The following is a 17591-nucleotide window of genomic DNA, read 5'->3' as shown; positions in this document are numbered from 1 at the left end:
CCACCGCGCGCGATGCGTAACAGTCCTCACTTAGCGTAACAAGTTCTTTGATCCTTTAGCTATCCAGTGATGTAATTAAATTTTGGATGGAGATGATAGATATGTAGCTGCAACACCAAACTGTATACCCCGATTTTGTTATCATTTGTTTTGTTTTTTTAATTGCCTTGTTGTCGTCCCTCCGAAGGTCATAAAGCCCGGCCTCCACCCGCCAGTATTAAACCCCGCTAACGGAACGCACCCCTAGCACATTTCACGTGAGTCAAGCGAGCCGCCGACGTCGGTGAGTGCCTTCCCAGATACGTCCATATGCCAACATAACCAAACAGTTCTCACGCATCATAAATTGCTGTGATTAATTAAGTGATTTTTAATTAGCAGAACAATACTTAATAGTGAAAGTGCGTCGTAGGGGTGCAGCGGTTTCCCCCGTGGGAAAACGCAATTAATAAACATCCGGAACGTCCCTTGCGGCCTTCCGCCAATAATTAACCACAGTGTTAACCAACCTAATTTACCTCCCTGTTTTTACTTGCAAATAGCCACTGGAGTAGTCAACAAGTGACAGACAGTCTCCAGCATGACTGTTTATTTTCAAATATAATTAATCTAAATTTTGTTATGTATTATTATTATAAGCCTTCCGCCAACTAATTCAGACAGATGTCATTAAGATACGAGTGTCCTATAAATAATAATGACTAATTATGATTATAAAATAGGAATAACGGCACATTAGAAAGTTTTGCGCGTCATGCCGCTTCCTCCCCTCCCAAGCCGGGACAAAGGGGCAGTAGAGTTTTACTCACGGGCCGGGGCGGACGTGTGATCCCGCGGGGAGACTTCAACATTTTGTGCTTTTGATTCGTCATTCTGGTAACTATTATAATTCGCTAAAACCTTTTTCCTCCTTTCTCTCCCCGCGTGCCCCCGTGCCCGTGCTCCGGTGCAGGGCTTATCCCGGCTGCTTTAATTTTTGCTCGTCGCGGAACAAAGGTTCGCGACGCAGTCATCTTACGGCCGACTCCCGCGAACAGAACTTCACATAATTCGTCGAGCATACGCCTGCCGACTGCAATCTTAAAGACTATGCCACTTAATATTATCTTCGTGGTCCCGCGACTCACACAGGTGAGCCCGGGCACGAATCTATCTACAGCTCATCACGAGAGTGGCCGTTAATCCACACAAACTCTCCGTCGACCCACAAATCAATGTAGAGACCTTGTTTGCAAGTGCCGCAACGTAACATCCATGAAACACGTAATTAATTATCAGTGCGAGTGTATAGAGTGCCAACGTGTTTTTTTTGTCCAGTGTAATTGTGTAACGTTGTGCCTCCATCCACACTACGTGAGATGTGAGATTAAAAAATCAGTACCTAAATACCGTTTCTTTATTTCTCAAGAGACTCCCGAACAATTTGGAAACAGTCCTCTATAATGTTTAGGGCCAGTGCTCATTATAAGCAGGGACTCCCTCCCACCATCAACAGCCGTCGATCCTAGTGGAACACGCAGGGGCAAAAACCCACGACCACCTCGGTTAATCCTCGAACTAACCTGGCGCCCGCCGGAGATTTCCTTTAGAGCCACTGAAAACCACTAGGACCGCCCCGGGTCTCGATCACGAAACCGCGGGTGACGGCAAAATATATGGTTACTGAAGTTATGGATATGAACTGAACTAAACCATGAAAACATGTTTCCTAACAATTACAAATATTTACTTTTATCAAGAACTTAAAGACTTCGAGAGTTTGTGTATGCGATATTTTTCATGTTGTTAACATATGTCAAAATAAGTACATCCCTCCGACCCCGTTTACTAAAAATTATACTGTTCAAGATAAAATTTAACACTAATTCCCTGCTGATATGATAGTGCCATCTTTGATTCATATACCTATTTCATAATGACATTTTATATGATTTTGCTTCAAGTGATTAAACATTTTTTCTATGTTTTGCTTTACTAACTTTGCTAACCTCAGGGAAATTAATTTTATAAATTTATGGATTAATAACTTAATAATAGAAAATCATATCTCCGAAAGCTTTAAAAAAAAGAAAGAGAATTGGGAAGTTCCATAAAATGTATGAATTCTAGGGTGACTAGAAGAAGTACTCAACAAAACTCAACAAAATACGCTGACCATGATAACTGAAAAAAGTGTTTGTGTTTCAAGTGTGAAGCAGCGCTGAGAATATGCCGTTCAACCTGCGCCGTCTACTCAGAATACTCCTGCCCTGCATACGCGGAAATGACGAACGGGAGGAAGGAAGGCGAGAGTATTACGTGAGGCAGAGAAGACTTCCAAGAGCGGTGCCTCAACCTCAATGGACGAGACAAGTTCCACCGACAGTTCACTACAGAGCCGCTTCAGGAGCGCCAGGCGCTCACGAGCTATCGGCGACGATAAAAGAAGGGCAGGAGGCAATAAGATACCCGATGAGGTTTCTGCTAGGCAGCGAAGAGCAGTGCCCAAATAAGATCTGATCATGAAGAGTCCTTCAGAAGGTTTTTTGATGCAGGACTGCTTCGATAGAGTCGGGCGTAATCAGGTTGTCGACGCTGACAGAAGGGCAAGAAAACCGAAGAAACCCTATGAGGTTTCTGCTAGGCAGCAAAGAGAAGTGCCCAAAGCACATCTGATCATGAAGAGTCCTTCAGAAGGTTTTACGATGCAGGACTGCTTCGATAGAGACGGGCGTCATCAGGTTGTCGAGGCTGAGAAAAGGGCAAGAACACTGGAGAAACCCAATGAGGTTTCAGCTAGGCAGCCAAGAGCAGAGCCCAAAGATCTGATCGTGAAGAGTCCTTCAGAAGGTTATATGATGCAGGGCTGCTTAGATAGAGCCGGGCGTCATCAGGTAGTCGAAGCTAAGAGAAGGGCAAGAACACCGAAGAAACCCTATGAGGTTTCGGCTAGGCAGCGAAGAGAAGTGCCCAAAGAAGAACAAATCATGGAGAATCCATCAGAAAGATTTATTATGCAGGGCTGCTTCGATAGAGTAGGGCGTCATCAGGTTCGTCCTTGCTGAAGGAAGACAAGAACACCGAAGAAACCCTAGAGGTTTCTGCTAGGCAGCGAAGAGCAGTGCCCAAAGAAGACCTGATCATGAATAGTCCTTCAGAAAGATTTATGATGCAGGGCTGCTTCGATAGTGTCGAGCGTCATCAGGTTGTCGACGCTGAGAGAAGGACAAGAACACCGAACAAACCCTATGAGGTTTCTGCTAGGCAGTGAAGAGCAGTGCCCAAAGAACATCTGATCATAAAGAGTCCTTCATAAGGTTATATGATGCAGAGCTGCTTCGATAAAGTCGGGCGTCGTCAGGTGTTCGCTGCTGAGAGAAAGGCAAGAACACCGAAGAAACCCTATGAAGTTTCTGCTAGGCAGCGATAATAGTGCCCAAAGAAGATCTGAAAATAAGAGTCCTTCAGAATGTTTTATGATGCAGGGTTGCTGCGATAGAGTAAGGCATCATCAGGTTGTCGACGCTGAGAGAAGGTCAAGAACACCGAAGAAACCCTATGAGGTTTCTGCTAGGCAGCGAAGAGAAGTGCCGAAAAAAGATCTGATCATGAAGAGTCATTCAGAAGGTTTTATAATGCAAGGCTGCTTCGATAGAGTCGGGCGTCATCAGGTTGTCGATGCTGAGAGAAAGGCAAGAACACTGAAGAAACCCTATGAGGTTTCTGCTAGGCATCGAAGAGCAGTGCCCAAAGATCATCTGATCATGAAGAGTCCTTCAGAAGGTTTTATGATGCAGAGCTGCTTCGATAGAGTTGGGCGTCATCAGTTTGTGTATGCTGAGAGAAGGGCAAGAACTTCGAACAAACCCTATGAGGTTTCTGCTAGGCAGAGGAGAGCAGTGGCCAAAGAACATCTGATCATGATGAGTCCTTCATAAGGTTATATGATGCAGAGCTGCTTCAATAAAGTCGGGCGTCATCAGGTGTTCGATGCTGAGAGAAAGGCAAGAACACCGAAGAAACGTTATGAGGTTTCTGCTAGGCAGCGTAGAGCAATGCCCAAAGAAGATCTGTTCATGAAGAGTCCTTCAGAAGGTTTTATGATGCAGGGCTGCTTCTATAGAGTCGGGTTTCATCAGATTGTCGACGCTGACAGAAGGTCAAGAAAACCGAAGAAACCCTATGAGGTTTCTGCTAGGCAGCGAAGAGTAGTGCCTTAAGAAGTTCTGAACATGAAGATTCCTTCAGAAAGTTTTATGATGCACAGCTGCTTCGATACAGTCGGGCTTCATCAGGTTGTCGATGCTGAGAGTAAGGCAAGAACACCGAAGAATCCCTATGAGGTTTCTGCTAGGTAGCGAAGAGAAGTGCCCAAGAAGATCTGATCATGAAGAGTCCTTCAGATAGTTTTATGATGCAGGGCTGCTTCGATAGAGTCGGGCGTCACCAGGTTGTCTACACTGAGAGAAGGGCAAGAACACCGAAGAAACCCTATGAGGTTTCTGCTAGGCAGCGAAGAGCAGTGCCCAAAGATGATCTGATCATGAAGAGTCCTTCAGAAGGTGTTATTATGCAGGGCTGCTCGATAGAGTCGGGCGTCATCAGGTTGTCGATGCTGAGAGAAGGGCAAGAACCCCGATGAAACCCTATGAGGTTTCTGCTAGGTGGCTAAGAACAGTGCCCAAGAATATATGACTATTAAAAGTCGTTCAGTAGGTGTTGTGGTGCAGGGCTGCGGCAATAGTCATGATTGTTGTGAGAAAATGATCGAAAGGCTGGCTTTCTGCTTGCATGATTTTATTAAAGATGTATCTCCCGTAGGTTATGTTGGCCTAGGGTATAAAATATATGTAAAATTTTCCTTAAATAAACTTAATGTCCTTTTCTTCATCACTGTTGAGAGAAAACGTGTTGTAAATATTTGCAGCATTCTGTCAAATGATCTTCATGAATGTAGCAACTTGTAATTTAGGTTAGTAGCTACTGAATACAAATCGAATTGTTGAAACCACGTTTTCCATGCTATAGCCATACCCTGTTCAGTTATTATTAATATTTTGGGAGGCTTTAGTCTCACTTCTAAGTCCGTGGCCATTATAACATCTGATAACACTTGTTTAATCACTATGTTCTTATAACACAAGTTGTCCCGATTTACGGCACCATGTTATTTTTTTTACTTACACTTTATTTAACATTAAACTTGTTAAAAAAACCATCTGTTCACTTTGAAAGTCAATACCACATTATGATCGCCATCTTGTTACTGCTGTTACTAGCTTTCTCGTGCTATCATTTGCAGTGGTGCCAACCTATGTCCATGACAATTAATATACCTATATGATTCTTATTACATTATGATAATTATAATAACGTCCAAGGTTTAAAGTATGTAATTTGCCTATTTATAAAAAAAAATTATGTTCAATGTCTATTTATTATTAGAATTTAAATAAACATTTATTTTTACAAAGTTCTGTTGGCCAAATGATCTTTAATTGCACCCCACATCAAAAACGGAACGAATTTTTACATAATATTTTTCTGTCAATAAGGTCCATGGCTAAATGAACTAATACTACACTTATATAAGGCACATTAGGTTTTAGATTTATGTAATAAAAATTATCTCCTATTTTAATGAGGTGTGAGGTAAGAAATTTGTTAAAGTTATTTAAAATGAGTTTATTAACTACCGTAACATATAGAACAGTGATGTAAAGGCAATGGCACTGCCTGGAGTGATGTCATAAAACGTCTTAGAAGGGATATCAGGATGGTAGGGCCTGGGTTCGTAGCCAGGGGCTCTGAAAGTCATAATAATGTGCCACCTCTATCCAATATAAACTATTTATATTTGTCTTTTTTTATGTCTTCAATCTAAGTAAGTAATAAAACGTATATTTTTAACAAAACCACAGGAACACACAAGAGCAACTTAAGAAAGTGTCTGTTGGATCATAATTGTGATTCGTTTAAGTACGATAATTAATTCACTCGTGTAAGTTTTCTTAAGGTTAATTCAAATAATTCCTAATGAATATTAACTAAGAATATAGAGGAATATTTTTATATTTAAAAATGTGGAAATTTTGAACTAAACAAAAACTTTATTAAATGTATTGCAGGTAAGCTGATGGTCGCAACTTACAGTGTTAAGAGAAAACAAGTAATTTGCATAATTATTTCACCAATATATATTTTAAAAGTTTGGGACATTTCTAAAAAGTAGCTAATAATAATTCATTGGCATGATAATGATTAAAGACAATAAACCAATCATAATGATAAATATTTGCACGAAGCAGTTTGCTAGGGGATAATTATTGCTAGAATAATAAATTCAATGATAACCTCATATGCTGGAGCATATGAGCAGCATCATTCGTACAGGATAAAATTAACATTTAAATGATTTTTTTTTTGTAATTTGTATAACAGTACATTTAAGAATAATAGGGCCAAGAGAGCATTTTCTTGATATAATGAACCTTAATGACCTTAGCTAATGAAAAGATCGATTCATTAAATAATTTAATAATGTTACACTTTTATTTACGTCATGTGCCATATCCTTGTAAGAATTTAGCTAGTAGTAATAATTATAATTCTTTCAATTCATACATTCATCAGTTTTTTTTTTCTTTTCGCTTTTAATTTTAAGTACTATTATAATTACTTATCGACGAATCCTTCGGCATAAATTTCAAATTTCGATATTACGTAATTTTATGCAACTTCTAATAATAATATCTGCATAAATTAAAACTGGCATTTTCAATTTTTCAAGTTCCAAAGCTTCAGCAACTATCATTTGAATTGTTCACAGATGGTATATTTATTTTAATGTAAATTAATTGTGCATGAATTATTTTCATTTATCCATGGGTAATAACTGTCTTGAAAAGGAGGGAGGGATTATTTTACAGTTTAAAGCTCACTATTGTTTTCGTTAATTTATCGTAATAAAAGTAAACAACAACGAATGTTGAATAAGTTAGCTGTATTAAGTGATGCAAAGTAAATCAGTACCAATTGTAATTTTTTTCCAAGCATAACTTAAATATATTTTTTGCAATTGTAAATACTTCACGTATATTTCAACTTCTTAAAGTTTAATAGAATTAAACAATTATTAAAAAGCACATTATGTTTCTCAATACGCCAAAATATTAAAAATCACGCATTCATTTTGAGTTAGACTAAAAGGAAAAAAGTACTTTTTTCTACCTTTGTGCTGAAAATATTATTGGCCCACAGTTTACCTGGAGAAACATGGCCAATAAGAGAACCCCGATCAAATACGGCATTAGAATAGCGGGAAACTTAATGTTGAGTCGTCACAGGGACGTCGGAACATTGGGGGGGGGGGGGGGGGGGGGGGGCAGCAGGGGCGAGTCGCCCCCGTGCTGTTATGCATGAGGGGGTGAGAGTAGCATTTCGCCCCCCTCCTTTTCCCAGAATAAATGTTTGGTCCTAGTAGTATTTTTCTCAACCAGTAGTTGCAAACATTGCATTGGTGATCACATTGATTAGAAAATCAAATTTATGATTGTCAATATACTGTAAAATGATTGCAAATTCCTAGATGGTATTTTATTTAAATTGTACTACATCTAATGTCAGAGTATCCAGCCATTCCATGGCCCAGAACAACAGAGCGGCGATTTGTAGAGAGGTCGAGATCTAGGGATGAGCGTTATTTATCGTAGCTGTTATCGTAGTAGTTTTAAATGTAGTAACATATTATTTAAGTTGAAAAATAAAAATTAACTAAAAAATGTATTTTAAAAATTTCTAGAAATAATATGTTCAAGCTACCAATGTTCACAGGTAAAGGAACAAAAAAAAATCTATTGACATTAAATTGCAAGACCGAAGCTAAGGGATAGATCACATGGGTTAGGTTATTTGTCACCCACTACCCAAGATATTTTAATCCATGTTTAATACATACTACGTCATCAAATTCTTGGAATTGTATATTTAATATTTTGGTTCGGAAACTCATTAAAAAGCACAATTTTGCATTTAAAATTCCAAATTTTTCCGGGGGAGGGCCCCCGGACCCCCCGCTCTAGGACTGAGGTAAGTGTGATATATTTATTTTCGCCCCCCCCCCCCCCAACCCCTCATGAAAATGTTCCGACGTCCCTGAGTCGTCACACAAGTCAGACCAACTAACAAGCGACCCTCCCTTTGGCAGGCTGAAGATTGTGTCCATCCCAAGTCTACCAAAGATATATGAACCTGCGAAGGTGTTACTGTTCTTACCAATAAGATCTGTTTCCAACAGAACATCAAGTTGCGTGTTATTTGTAAAAGATAGTTCATTGTTTAAAGGCTATTCATTGTCTAGAAAAATGTCCTTGTTTTTATTCGTTTCAGCTGAGGGGCCAGCAGGAACCTTCCAGCAAATAGCGTGGCTGGTATGTGTTAACCTTCCAGCCAATAGCGCGGCTGCGACGAGGACAAACTGTTGAGGAAGGACCGCGAGCAGGACGCAGGCAGACCCTCCTCTGAGTCCACAGCTGCATCCACGCCACCAGCTCCTCAACGGGCCCAGAGCTGCATCCATGCCACCAGCTCATGTACAGGTTTCTACTCGGCAGCGAGGAGCGCTGACGAAACAATACCTGACCATGAAGAGTCCTTCAAAAGGTTTTATGATGCAGGGCTGCTTCGATAGAGTAGGGCGTCATCAGGTTACCGACGCTGAGAGAAGAGCAAGAACCCCGAGGACACTTTATGAGGTTTCTGCTATGTAGCGAAGAGTGCTGACCAAAGATCTTACCATTAAAAGTCGTTCAGAAGGTTGTTATGATGCAGGGCTGCAGAATTAGAGTCGGGCGTCATCCAATTATCGTCGTCGAGAGAAGGCAAAGAACCCCTAAGCAATCCAATGAGGTTTCTGCTAGGCAGCGAGGACGTGCTAGGCTGCTGACAGCTGCCTGCCCGAGAATGACCACTGCAGCTGGCACTTCTCGGCATGGCCGCCTTGCCACTGAGCGAGAGGTCTGTGCGATGGAGGCGGAGACTCAGAACACTCGCGCCGGCCCAGAAAATGCCCCAGGCGACAAACATTACATATGGCTAATACATGTGTAGTAATTAATCCTGACCCTGAAGACTTCCTAGAAAGTTTGCGAGACTTCTTTGAAGAACCATATTCGCAGCCACCAATTTTGGTATCTTCCGCCAAGTACATTACGAAAGATAGAGACAACACTCAAGAAACAAAATATTGTGTGAAATATCAATACATGTGTCGTGATTTAACTGTAATTGTGCCTGGCTCGATCATAGCAGAAATGTATGACATAATTGGCCTAAACCAAAATGAAATGGAACTGCCCAAATATATGGCAATATCCAAGAGAAAGCATTTCTTAACCAGCCTCTATCTTTGTTCCAAGAAAAACCTTCTTCTGTAGCGGCCATTACAAACTGCCAAGAAGAAATTGAAGAGACGGTCAAGGACATGCCAAACAAAACACTAGTTAAAGCAGTAACTGTAATAGTAGAGAAATACATGAATCGCCAGGAGGAAGTTGTGTACCTAAGCTTGGCAAGAAAGGACAGTGAAAAAGATGGAAGCCAACAAGGAAGTGTTTTTTATTCATTGTATCTAATATCCAGTGTAATCTAAATAAAGAAGTAGTGAACAAAGAATATGAGGTCTCTTTTTAATTAGGTACTGACGTCGACCGGCCGAAGGCCACCCCAAAGCCCGACCTGCAACCTCCAGTATCCGACCCCGCTAACGGAACGCACCCCTAGCCATGGCCCACCCGAGTCAGGCGAGCAACGGCACAACAGGTATAATCAGAGACCATGCCCTAATTAACCATCCACCGCGATCCCTGTGCATTATAAATTAAACATAATTTAATGGTAACATCACTTTTAATTAAAAACTCTGTTCAAGGGAAGTGCGACGTAGGAGTGCCCGGGTCACTCACGTGTGAATTTATGTTAATACATTTATGAGTGCTCCCCTTGCGACCTTCAGCTTAAATTAATTAGAGTAAAGTGTGACGAAATTATGACCTCCCCATTTTTGTGTATAACTCGCCACTGTAGCAGTCAACAAGTGGCGAACAGTCTCCAGTGTCTCACATTATTCAAACTTAATTAATGTCAACTTATTAAATCCAATTTCTAGAAAGTATCTGTGTATTAGGTTAATTTTTATTATTTAATGTATGAATTTAGAGCCACTTTCAATCTCTTGTTAGTTTAATAATTTCTGAATAACGGAACTTTAGAAACATTTTGGCGCGAGGGGACGCTGAGGCCTCCCCTCACGCCAAGGGAAAATGCCAGTACCGAGCGACTCGCGGACCAGGGCGGACGTGCGTCCCACGGGGAGTCCTTGTCTTCACCGATATTCATCACTGGTAATTATAGTTATTCTCCAAAACCTTTATGTGCTTAAACTCCCCGTGCGCACCCGGTCCTTTTTACGGTTTAGGGCCTAACCCAGCCGCTTAAACTTAAACTCCCTGCACAAAGCATTACGCGGGGCAGTGAAGCGAACGGCACGGGCCGACTCCCGCCACCACAGACTTTGGGGTAATCGCCGAGTGCACAGGCACCGGCAACAACGACGTAAAGACTTATAAACATATTTGAATTAATGAGTGCAAATAAAAGTAAATTTATCAATTAAATAGTAGATTTCATTTCACTCCTTCTTTGTATCCATACAAAATAGTGATAATTCAATAATAATGATTCAATTTTATTTATAAAAGTATGCAATCATTTCATCAATGTTTTGTTATGACGTTGTCACGTTAAACTATCGTCCGTAAACCGACTTTACAACAAATTTTTTTTTTTTAATGGCCTAGTGGACCTCTGGAACACACAAATATTTACCGACTTAGATCTCCACGTGGGATAATGTAAAGCTACCTTTCTGACCAAACGATCACAGAAATAAAAAGTTTCACCATTCTCATTGGGAAATACTTTCACTTTTACAAGATCTCGTTTGAACTCGAAAGCACGCTATTCATGTTTCAGGCTATGATGGTCTACCTGAAAATTTTGCCAGGACATCCAATGCGAGATTTGATAAGATCACAGTCATTAACTTTTAGTTTCTTGTGTTCTGGAAAAATGGCTATTACATTGTTATGTGTGCAACTAAGAATTGTTACATCAGAAAAATTGAAGGAATTAATGTTAGCAATGGGTGGAATCACTGAACATACTGCCACCTGCAGAAGATCACCGACCAATTGTCAAACACTTGTAAATGACCTTAAGCACAGTTTCACACCATCACATCCCTTCCTGATGGACCTAGTGCTCTTAAAGCTTAGAAAATGTTTGAAAGTGTCTGGTTGTGATGTGCACTTCGAATTTAATTCAATTTGTTGTTAACTATATAAAAGTGTCCACAGGGCTGGATTTAGAGGTCTGGAGGCCTCGGGGCAACAGAGGAGCAGAGGCCCCCTGGCCCCAAATTATTTTCCAAATAAAATGAACAATTTTTTTCAGTTGAGTTTTCCAATAAATAATTTATTGTGAAATCAAGTAGATTCTCTGAGTATTTAAAAAACATACATAAATATAATCGGAGACAAGATTTATATGAAATTAAATTTTAGTGTTAATGAATGGAACCTTCCGAGCTTTTTTCGCCGAAAAATCGTTGATGATTTCGCTGAAATCCAATTCCCGGAGTAAATCGCTTTCAATGCTCAGGAGAGAAAGCTTCGATAAACGGTTTTGTCCCATCGTGGTTTGGAGCGTATTTTTTATAATTTTCATTTTTGAAAATGAGCGCTCTTCAGTGCAATTTGAAACCATCAAAACCAAATTCATTCTCAATGCAATTTCAAGGTTTGGAAATGTAGCTCTGAAATTTTGATCTGCGAGAATTTGGTAGTAAAATAGTTCCGGAGATTGGTCTTTTCCATAGTCCTTTTTGTATGAGTCCGTTTGTGGGGGCCCTCCGTTTGTGGAGGACCCGGGGCTTTCGCCCCGGTTGCCCTCCCCTAAATCCGGCCCTGAGTGTCCAACATCTTTATTAGGAAGAAAGAAATCATTATTGTTATTTTCAGTACCGTAACATTTCTCTTAGTGTGTGCTCTCAATGTGTTTTTATGTCAAAACCAACATCACTCTCAGATGTGAGGGTCTGGATGACACAAGTAGACAATATAAATTTTCTCTTGTGATCAATTTGAGGAATATAACACAGCCTCTCACTCTCATGGCAAACTGCATGTACCCCTTCTATAGTGCAACACACTGCATGCCACATCGCCAAACCTCGTCTTGCTCAAAGCATTATCTATTTTGCCTGCCACAAAGCCAGAGATTGTACTAAACAACAGAATAATCATGATCCACATACTAAAAATAATGATAGTAAAAGACAAGTTTTAGCAGTTTCCAGGGCAGTGTTTTCACTGTGACAGGGTCGGACATACAATCATGCATGTAGTTCCAAGAGAATATCTTAAATTACTTGTTATACTTGCACACAAAAAGTGCATATATGTGATAATTGCTGGCTTCTGGATATCAGGACTCTGCCCGCAACACACAAAAGAAAGGGTCAAGACTTTCTTAACTTCAGGCCTCGTTCTTTTCACATGGTACCTACCACTATACAATGGTTACCGACTCACACTCATTGATATGGGGTACCCCTAGTTTCATTAGCAAACAGTTTTAGAGCACCCTCATAGTGAATCTTAAGCATTAAGTTCGAAAAATGGTCTCTTACAAAGGTTTCGAGCTCACACTTGCCAACGGAAGTGGCCTATTGTTAAAGCATAAACTAAAGTTACATTTCGAAATTGTGTATTGGTGTATTGCACATCAGTCTCTTCCCCTCACATCATCTTATGACAGTCTAACAAAGGACGTGGTCCAGGCTGTACAGTCTACAGCCTTGCGCTAAGTGCAGGCAATGTCCACGTCATCATTGTGTAGGAGTGTCACAACGAATAATCTTTATAATAATAAATTTAATAGCGACCCGCGGCCCACACAGGTGGACCCGGGTATCGCCGTTTCGCAATTTACGGGATTGGCCGCCTCCAATCGACCTCCTCCTCAACCTCGATTGGCGTGAGGATTTAATATTAGTGACGGCGCATCAGAGCACCCAGTGTCAATGTAGTGTAATTTTTTTTAGAGAAATTTAATGTGCATCGTGTAACTGTAAAATGCAAGTGTAACTATTCGTTTAATTAAACATCCACTCCGCACCCTCCGTGTGCGACGTGTATACGACTGGGCAAAATCGAACCCGTGTACGTTATTGTGTGAAGTTTCCTAATCCAGTCAGGAATCAGCGTGTTATGCTTGCTGTGTACGGCCCGTAACATATCAATAGCCAGGGATTCCTACAACAACGTCCACCGTCGCCGGTCCTAGCGGGCCACGCAGGGGCATTCGCACCCAACGACCCAACTCGTGGTTAGCCACAGAGCTAGCCTTGCGCCCTCCCGGCTACAATTTCACTAAAAAACCAGCCTTCCCGCTAGGAACCACGCCGGATCTCGAACATGAGAAACCAGACGACGGCAGTACTATAAATTGGAAGTACAATTGTAAACATAACAGTAACCAGCTTAACCAAAAAGGTCAGCACCTTATATCTTAGAATCCTAAGAGAAGAAAAAAATATCCTCCAACTATGCGCCCAATAATGTTCCATCGTATTCTCGTGCGCTGGAACAAAGTGCCACTACAATCAAGGCAACAAATAACTCACGTGAGTGCTCTCTCTAAGATATGGAAGATTGCATGGATTCAGAGAAATTAACTCCTCCCAGATTCAACCTCAATTTATTCTGTCAATATCTACGGAGTGTATATCAGCTCTCAAGACAATCGAAGTAAGTCTAATTCCTTAATTGCTCAAATATATAACCTATAAGCACCTGTGCTGTACTGGTTAAATTGTTTCCACCAAATTGTTATACTCAAGCCCATTATATATCCACGCCACCAGCTAATCTATCGGTCCAGAGCTGCATCCACGCTACCAGCTAATGTACTGCTCCAGAGCTGCATTAACGCCACCAGCTCATGTACTGGTTCATAGTTGCATCCATGCCACCAGCTAATCTACGGGTCCGGAGCTGCATCCACACTACCAGCAAATCTACTGCTCCAGAGCTGCATTAACGCCACCAGCTAATGTACTGTTCCAGAGCTGCATCCACGCCATCAGCTCATGTACTGGTTTAGAGTTGCATCTACATCACCAACTAATCTACTGCTCCAGAGCTGCATCCATGCTACCAGCTAATCTACCGGTCCAGAGCTGCATCCACGCTACCAAAAATCTTCTGCTCCAGAGCTGCATTAACGCCACCAGCTAATCTACTGGTTCATAGTTGCATCCATGCCACCAGCTCTTCTACTGGTTCACAGCTGATCACCAGTTGTACCTGGTGCTTGACTTGTGCACAGGGTTTCCGCTAAAGGCTATGATTTTGTAGTCCCCCATGACAAAGCAGCTTATCCCAATGCTATTAAAATGACAAACTCTTTCTTTTTATCAAAATATATGGTTTGTAAAACATAAAATTAATTTACATTTAGGTCATGCCGTTAGACGTCATGATTATATATATATACTAGTTGAAGTATCCGGCGTTGCCCGGGTTGAACACAGGGTGAAGGGGTCCTTTTACAAAATCAGATGTAGACAGTAATTGTCTTCTTGATTTAAATGTCAAGTGTGCAAAATAATTTATATCACTGGTAGAACCCGGTAGACGTTGTTCTGCCAGTGTATAGTTATTTACCTCTATATATCTAAAAATTGGTGGTCTGTATGTAATGTAGATTCTATAAAGCACTATAGATTACTTATATGGAAAAGATTCCATTATCTAGCTAATGCTCAGCATGCGTTGCAATGCCTCATTCAGTTTTGTTTTGTAATATGTTTGAAGTAGTTACACACATACAAATCATCTATCCATCTCACTACATATATATATTTTTCTCTATCTACATCTATATATGTATCTATATATCTACATTTATACATACATACCTCTCACCATCTCTATCTCTTCTACATACCAATCACTATATAGCTCTATACATCTATATATCTCTTTAACTCCATTTCATTCCCTATACATAGCTCTATCTCAACCTATCTCTCTGTCTCTCTCAATCTCACTCTATATCTATCACTCTATCTGTCTCTCTTTTATATTTAATGTAATTGGGTCATGCGTGCGCTGATACAACGAAAACTGAGTGCCGCTATATAATATGAAACAAACACATTTATTGAAACGACTCTCTGGCTACCTATTGTTTATATCACACATGAACTGAAATGTCTGTGTTTGTATTTTATTCAGTTCAATTCTGTGAATTATCGCTGTTTATATTTAATTCAGTTCAATTCTGTGAATTATCGCTGTTTATATTTAATTCAGTTCAATTCTGTAATGTGTGCGCACTCATACACCAAAAACACACAAACTACTGCTAAACTATAAGAAATACACACATTTTTTGAAATGATTCGTGCTCCAACTATTCTTGTACCCTCTCAGAAACCTTCATGGGCATGCGCATAACAACTCACCAAAATTTCATTGCAATCGGATGAATGGTATAGGAACGCATAAGGCACAAACAAAAGAAAATTCAAGATATGACAAATGCATCAAACGATGGCACGTTTAAAATTCAAGGCAACTATATCTATTTAGGAAGTTAAGAACTTAACTGCTATTAGTGCCGTTAGTTCGCTAGCCGCTGCGAGCTCCACTAAGCGGGCTGGTCTCACCAAGGAGAAGGATATGAATTTGCCAGACCTTACTATGTATGTGATTGTGTGGCAGACATAGAGAAATGAAACTCACTCACTATTTGTATGTCTATGACCTATGATTTTTTCTGTTATAAAATTAAATTATCACACTATCAATCTAATATGGAGGGAATGTCATATGAATATGTAGCCTATGTGTTAATCCAGATTATAAACTATCTGTGTGCCAAATTTCAATCAAATCCGTTCAGCCGTTTTTGCGTGACCGAGTAACAAACATACATCCATACTTACAAACTTTCGCGTTTATAATATTAGTAGGATGGATGGATGGATGGATATATATATATGGATATATATATGGATATATATATGGATATATATATATGGATATATATGGATATATATATATGGATATATATATATATGGATATATATATATGGATATATATATATATGTGGATATATATATGGATATATATATATATATATGTGGATATATATATATATGGATATATATATACATATGGATATATATATACATATGGATATATATATATACACATGGATATATATATACATATGGATATATATATACACATGGATATATATATACACATGGATATATATATACACATGGATATATATATACACATGGATATATATATACACATGGATATATATATATATATATATATATATATATATATATATATATATATATATATATATAAAACGGAGACCAATGATGGCAGATGGGCAACATGGTTTCATTCTTCAAATTTAAATTAAACCAATTGTAAAATCTGCATAGTTTATTTACTTAATTTTAACCAAGGAAACACCATCTGCTGGAGAAATGTGGGTGGCCATGTCTGAACCATCACGGCGCTGTGAACACACATCTGTACAAAGCTCTACGGATTAAGGCCTTATCCGTCGCACAGAAAGTATTTATATTTTAAAATCTCTTGTCCAACATTAAAAATAAATGTAATTTATGAAGTAACGTAATTTAAAGACAGATAAACTTAAGATTAATCTTAATATTATTGTTTATAAAATTTTTCTGCACGATAAAATCCAAACAATTTTGCTGAATGCAATTTTACCCTGCTGTAAGGCCTTATATTTATATCATGTATAGAACCCATCCACGCATACCTTCCGAAATGCGGTAGAGTATAGGTACTATAAAAGTAACATCCATATATTTACAGTTAAATAAAATTCAGTGAAATTTACTCAGCTTTGAACTACCAATATTCTAGAATGTTGCATTACCCAGATCATAAAAAAAAAACAAAAAAAAAAAAAACACAATTTTTTAAATAATTTTGGTTTAAAATGCACAAATTCCACACATAGAATAATTCAGGTGAAAAATAAAAGGTAGAGCTTAAATAATAAAAATCAATAAAGAAACCTCTATGCACAAGCTGGTGGTGTCAATACCCACAGCAAAATGCAGACATGCAGCATATCGTATACAGTAGAGCGGTGCTGATTCGTATCGGCAGGGGCAGATTTTGCCGATAGTTTAGTTGAATCGGCGTTTCTGCTGTTTGTAAATTTTCGGCTAATATTATTGTAAAATAAAAGTGACCATCATAATCTAAAATTCCACCATTACCCTTATCACTTTTCGTACTACTACATACTTTGAACATCATTTCTTAGCTGTGTGTGCCACACGTACATATCTAAACTTAAATATCCTATGTTTTTAATAACGGTTTTGAGTCTAATATATCACAAATAAATATATTAACAACACGGTAAAGTTAGATAAGAACAAAAACTTGCTTTATTCAGAGCATGGCTACCAATACAA

Source organism: Bacillus rossius, chromosome 17 (assembly GCF_032445375.1).
Source record: "Bacillus rossius redtenbacheri isolate Brsri chromosome 17, Brsri_v3, whole genome shotgun sequence".
Classification (NCBI taxonomy): domain Eukaryota; kingdom Metazoa; phylum Arthropoda; class Insecta; order Phasmatodea; family Bacillidae; genus Bacillus; species Bacillus rossius.
The sequence above is the reverse complement of the archived record's forward strand: the minus strand, read 5'-3'. Positions refer to the sequence as shown.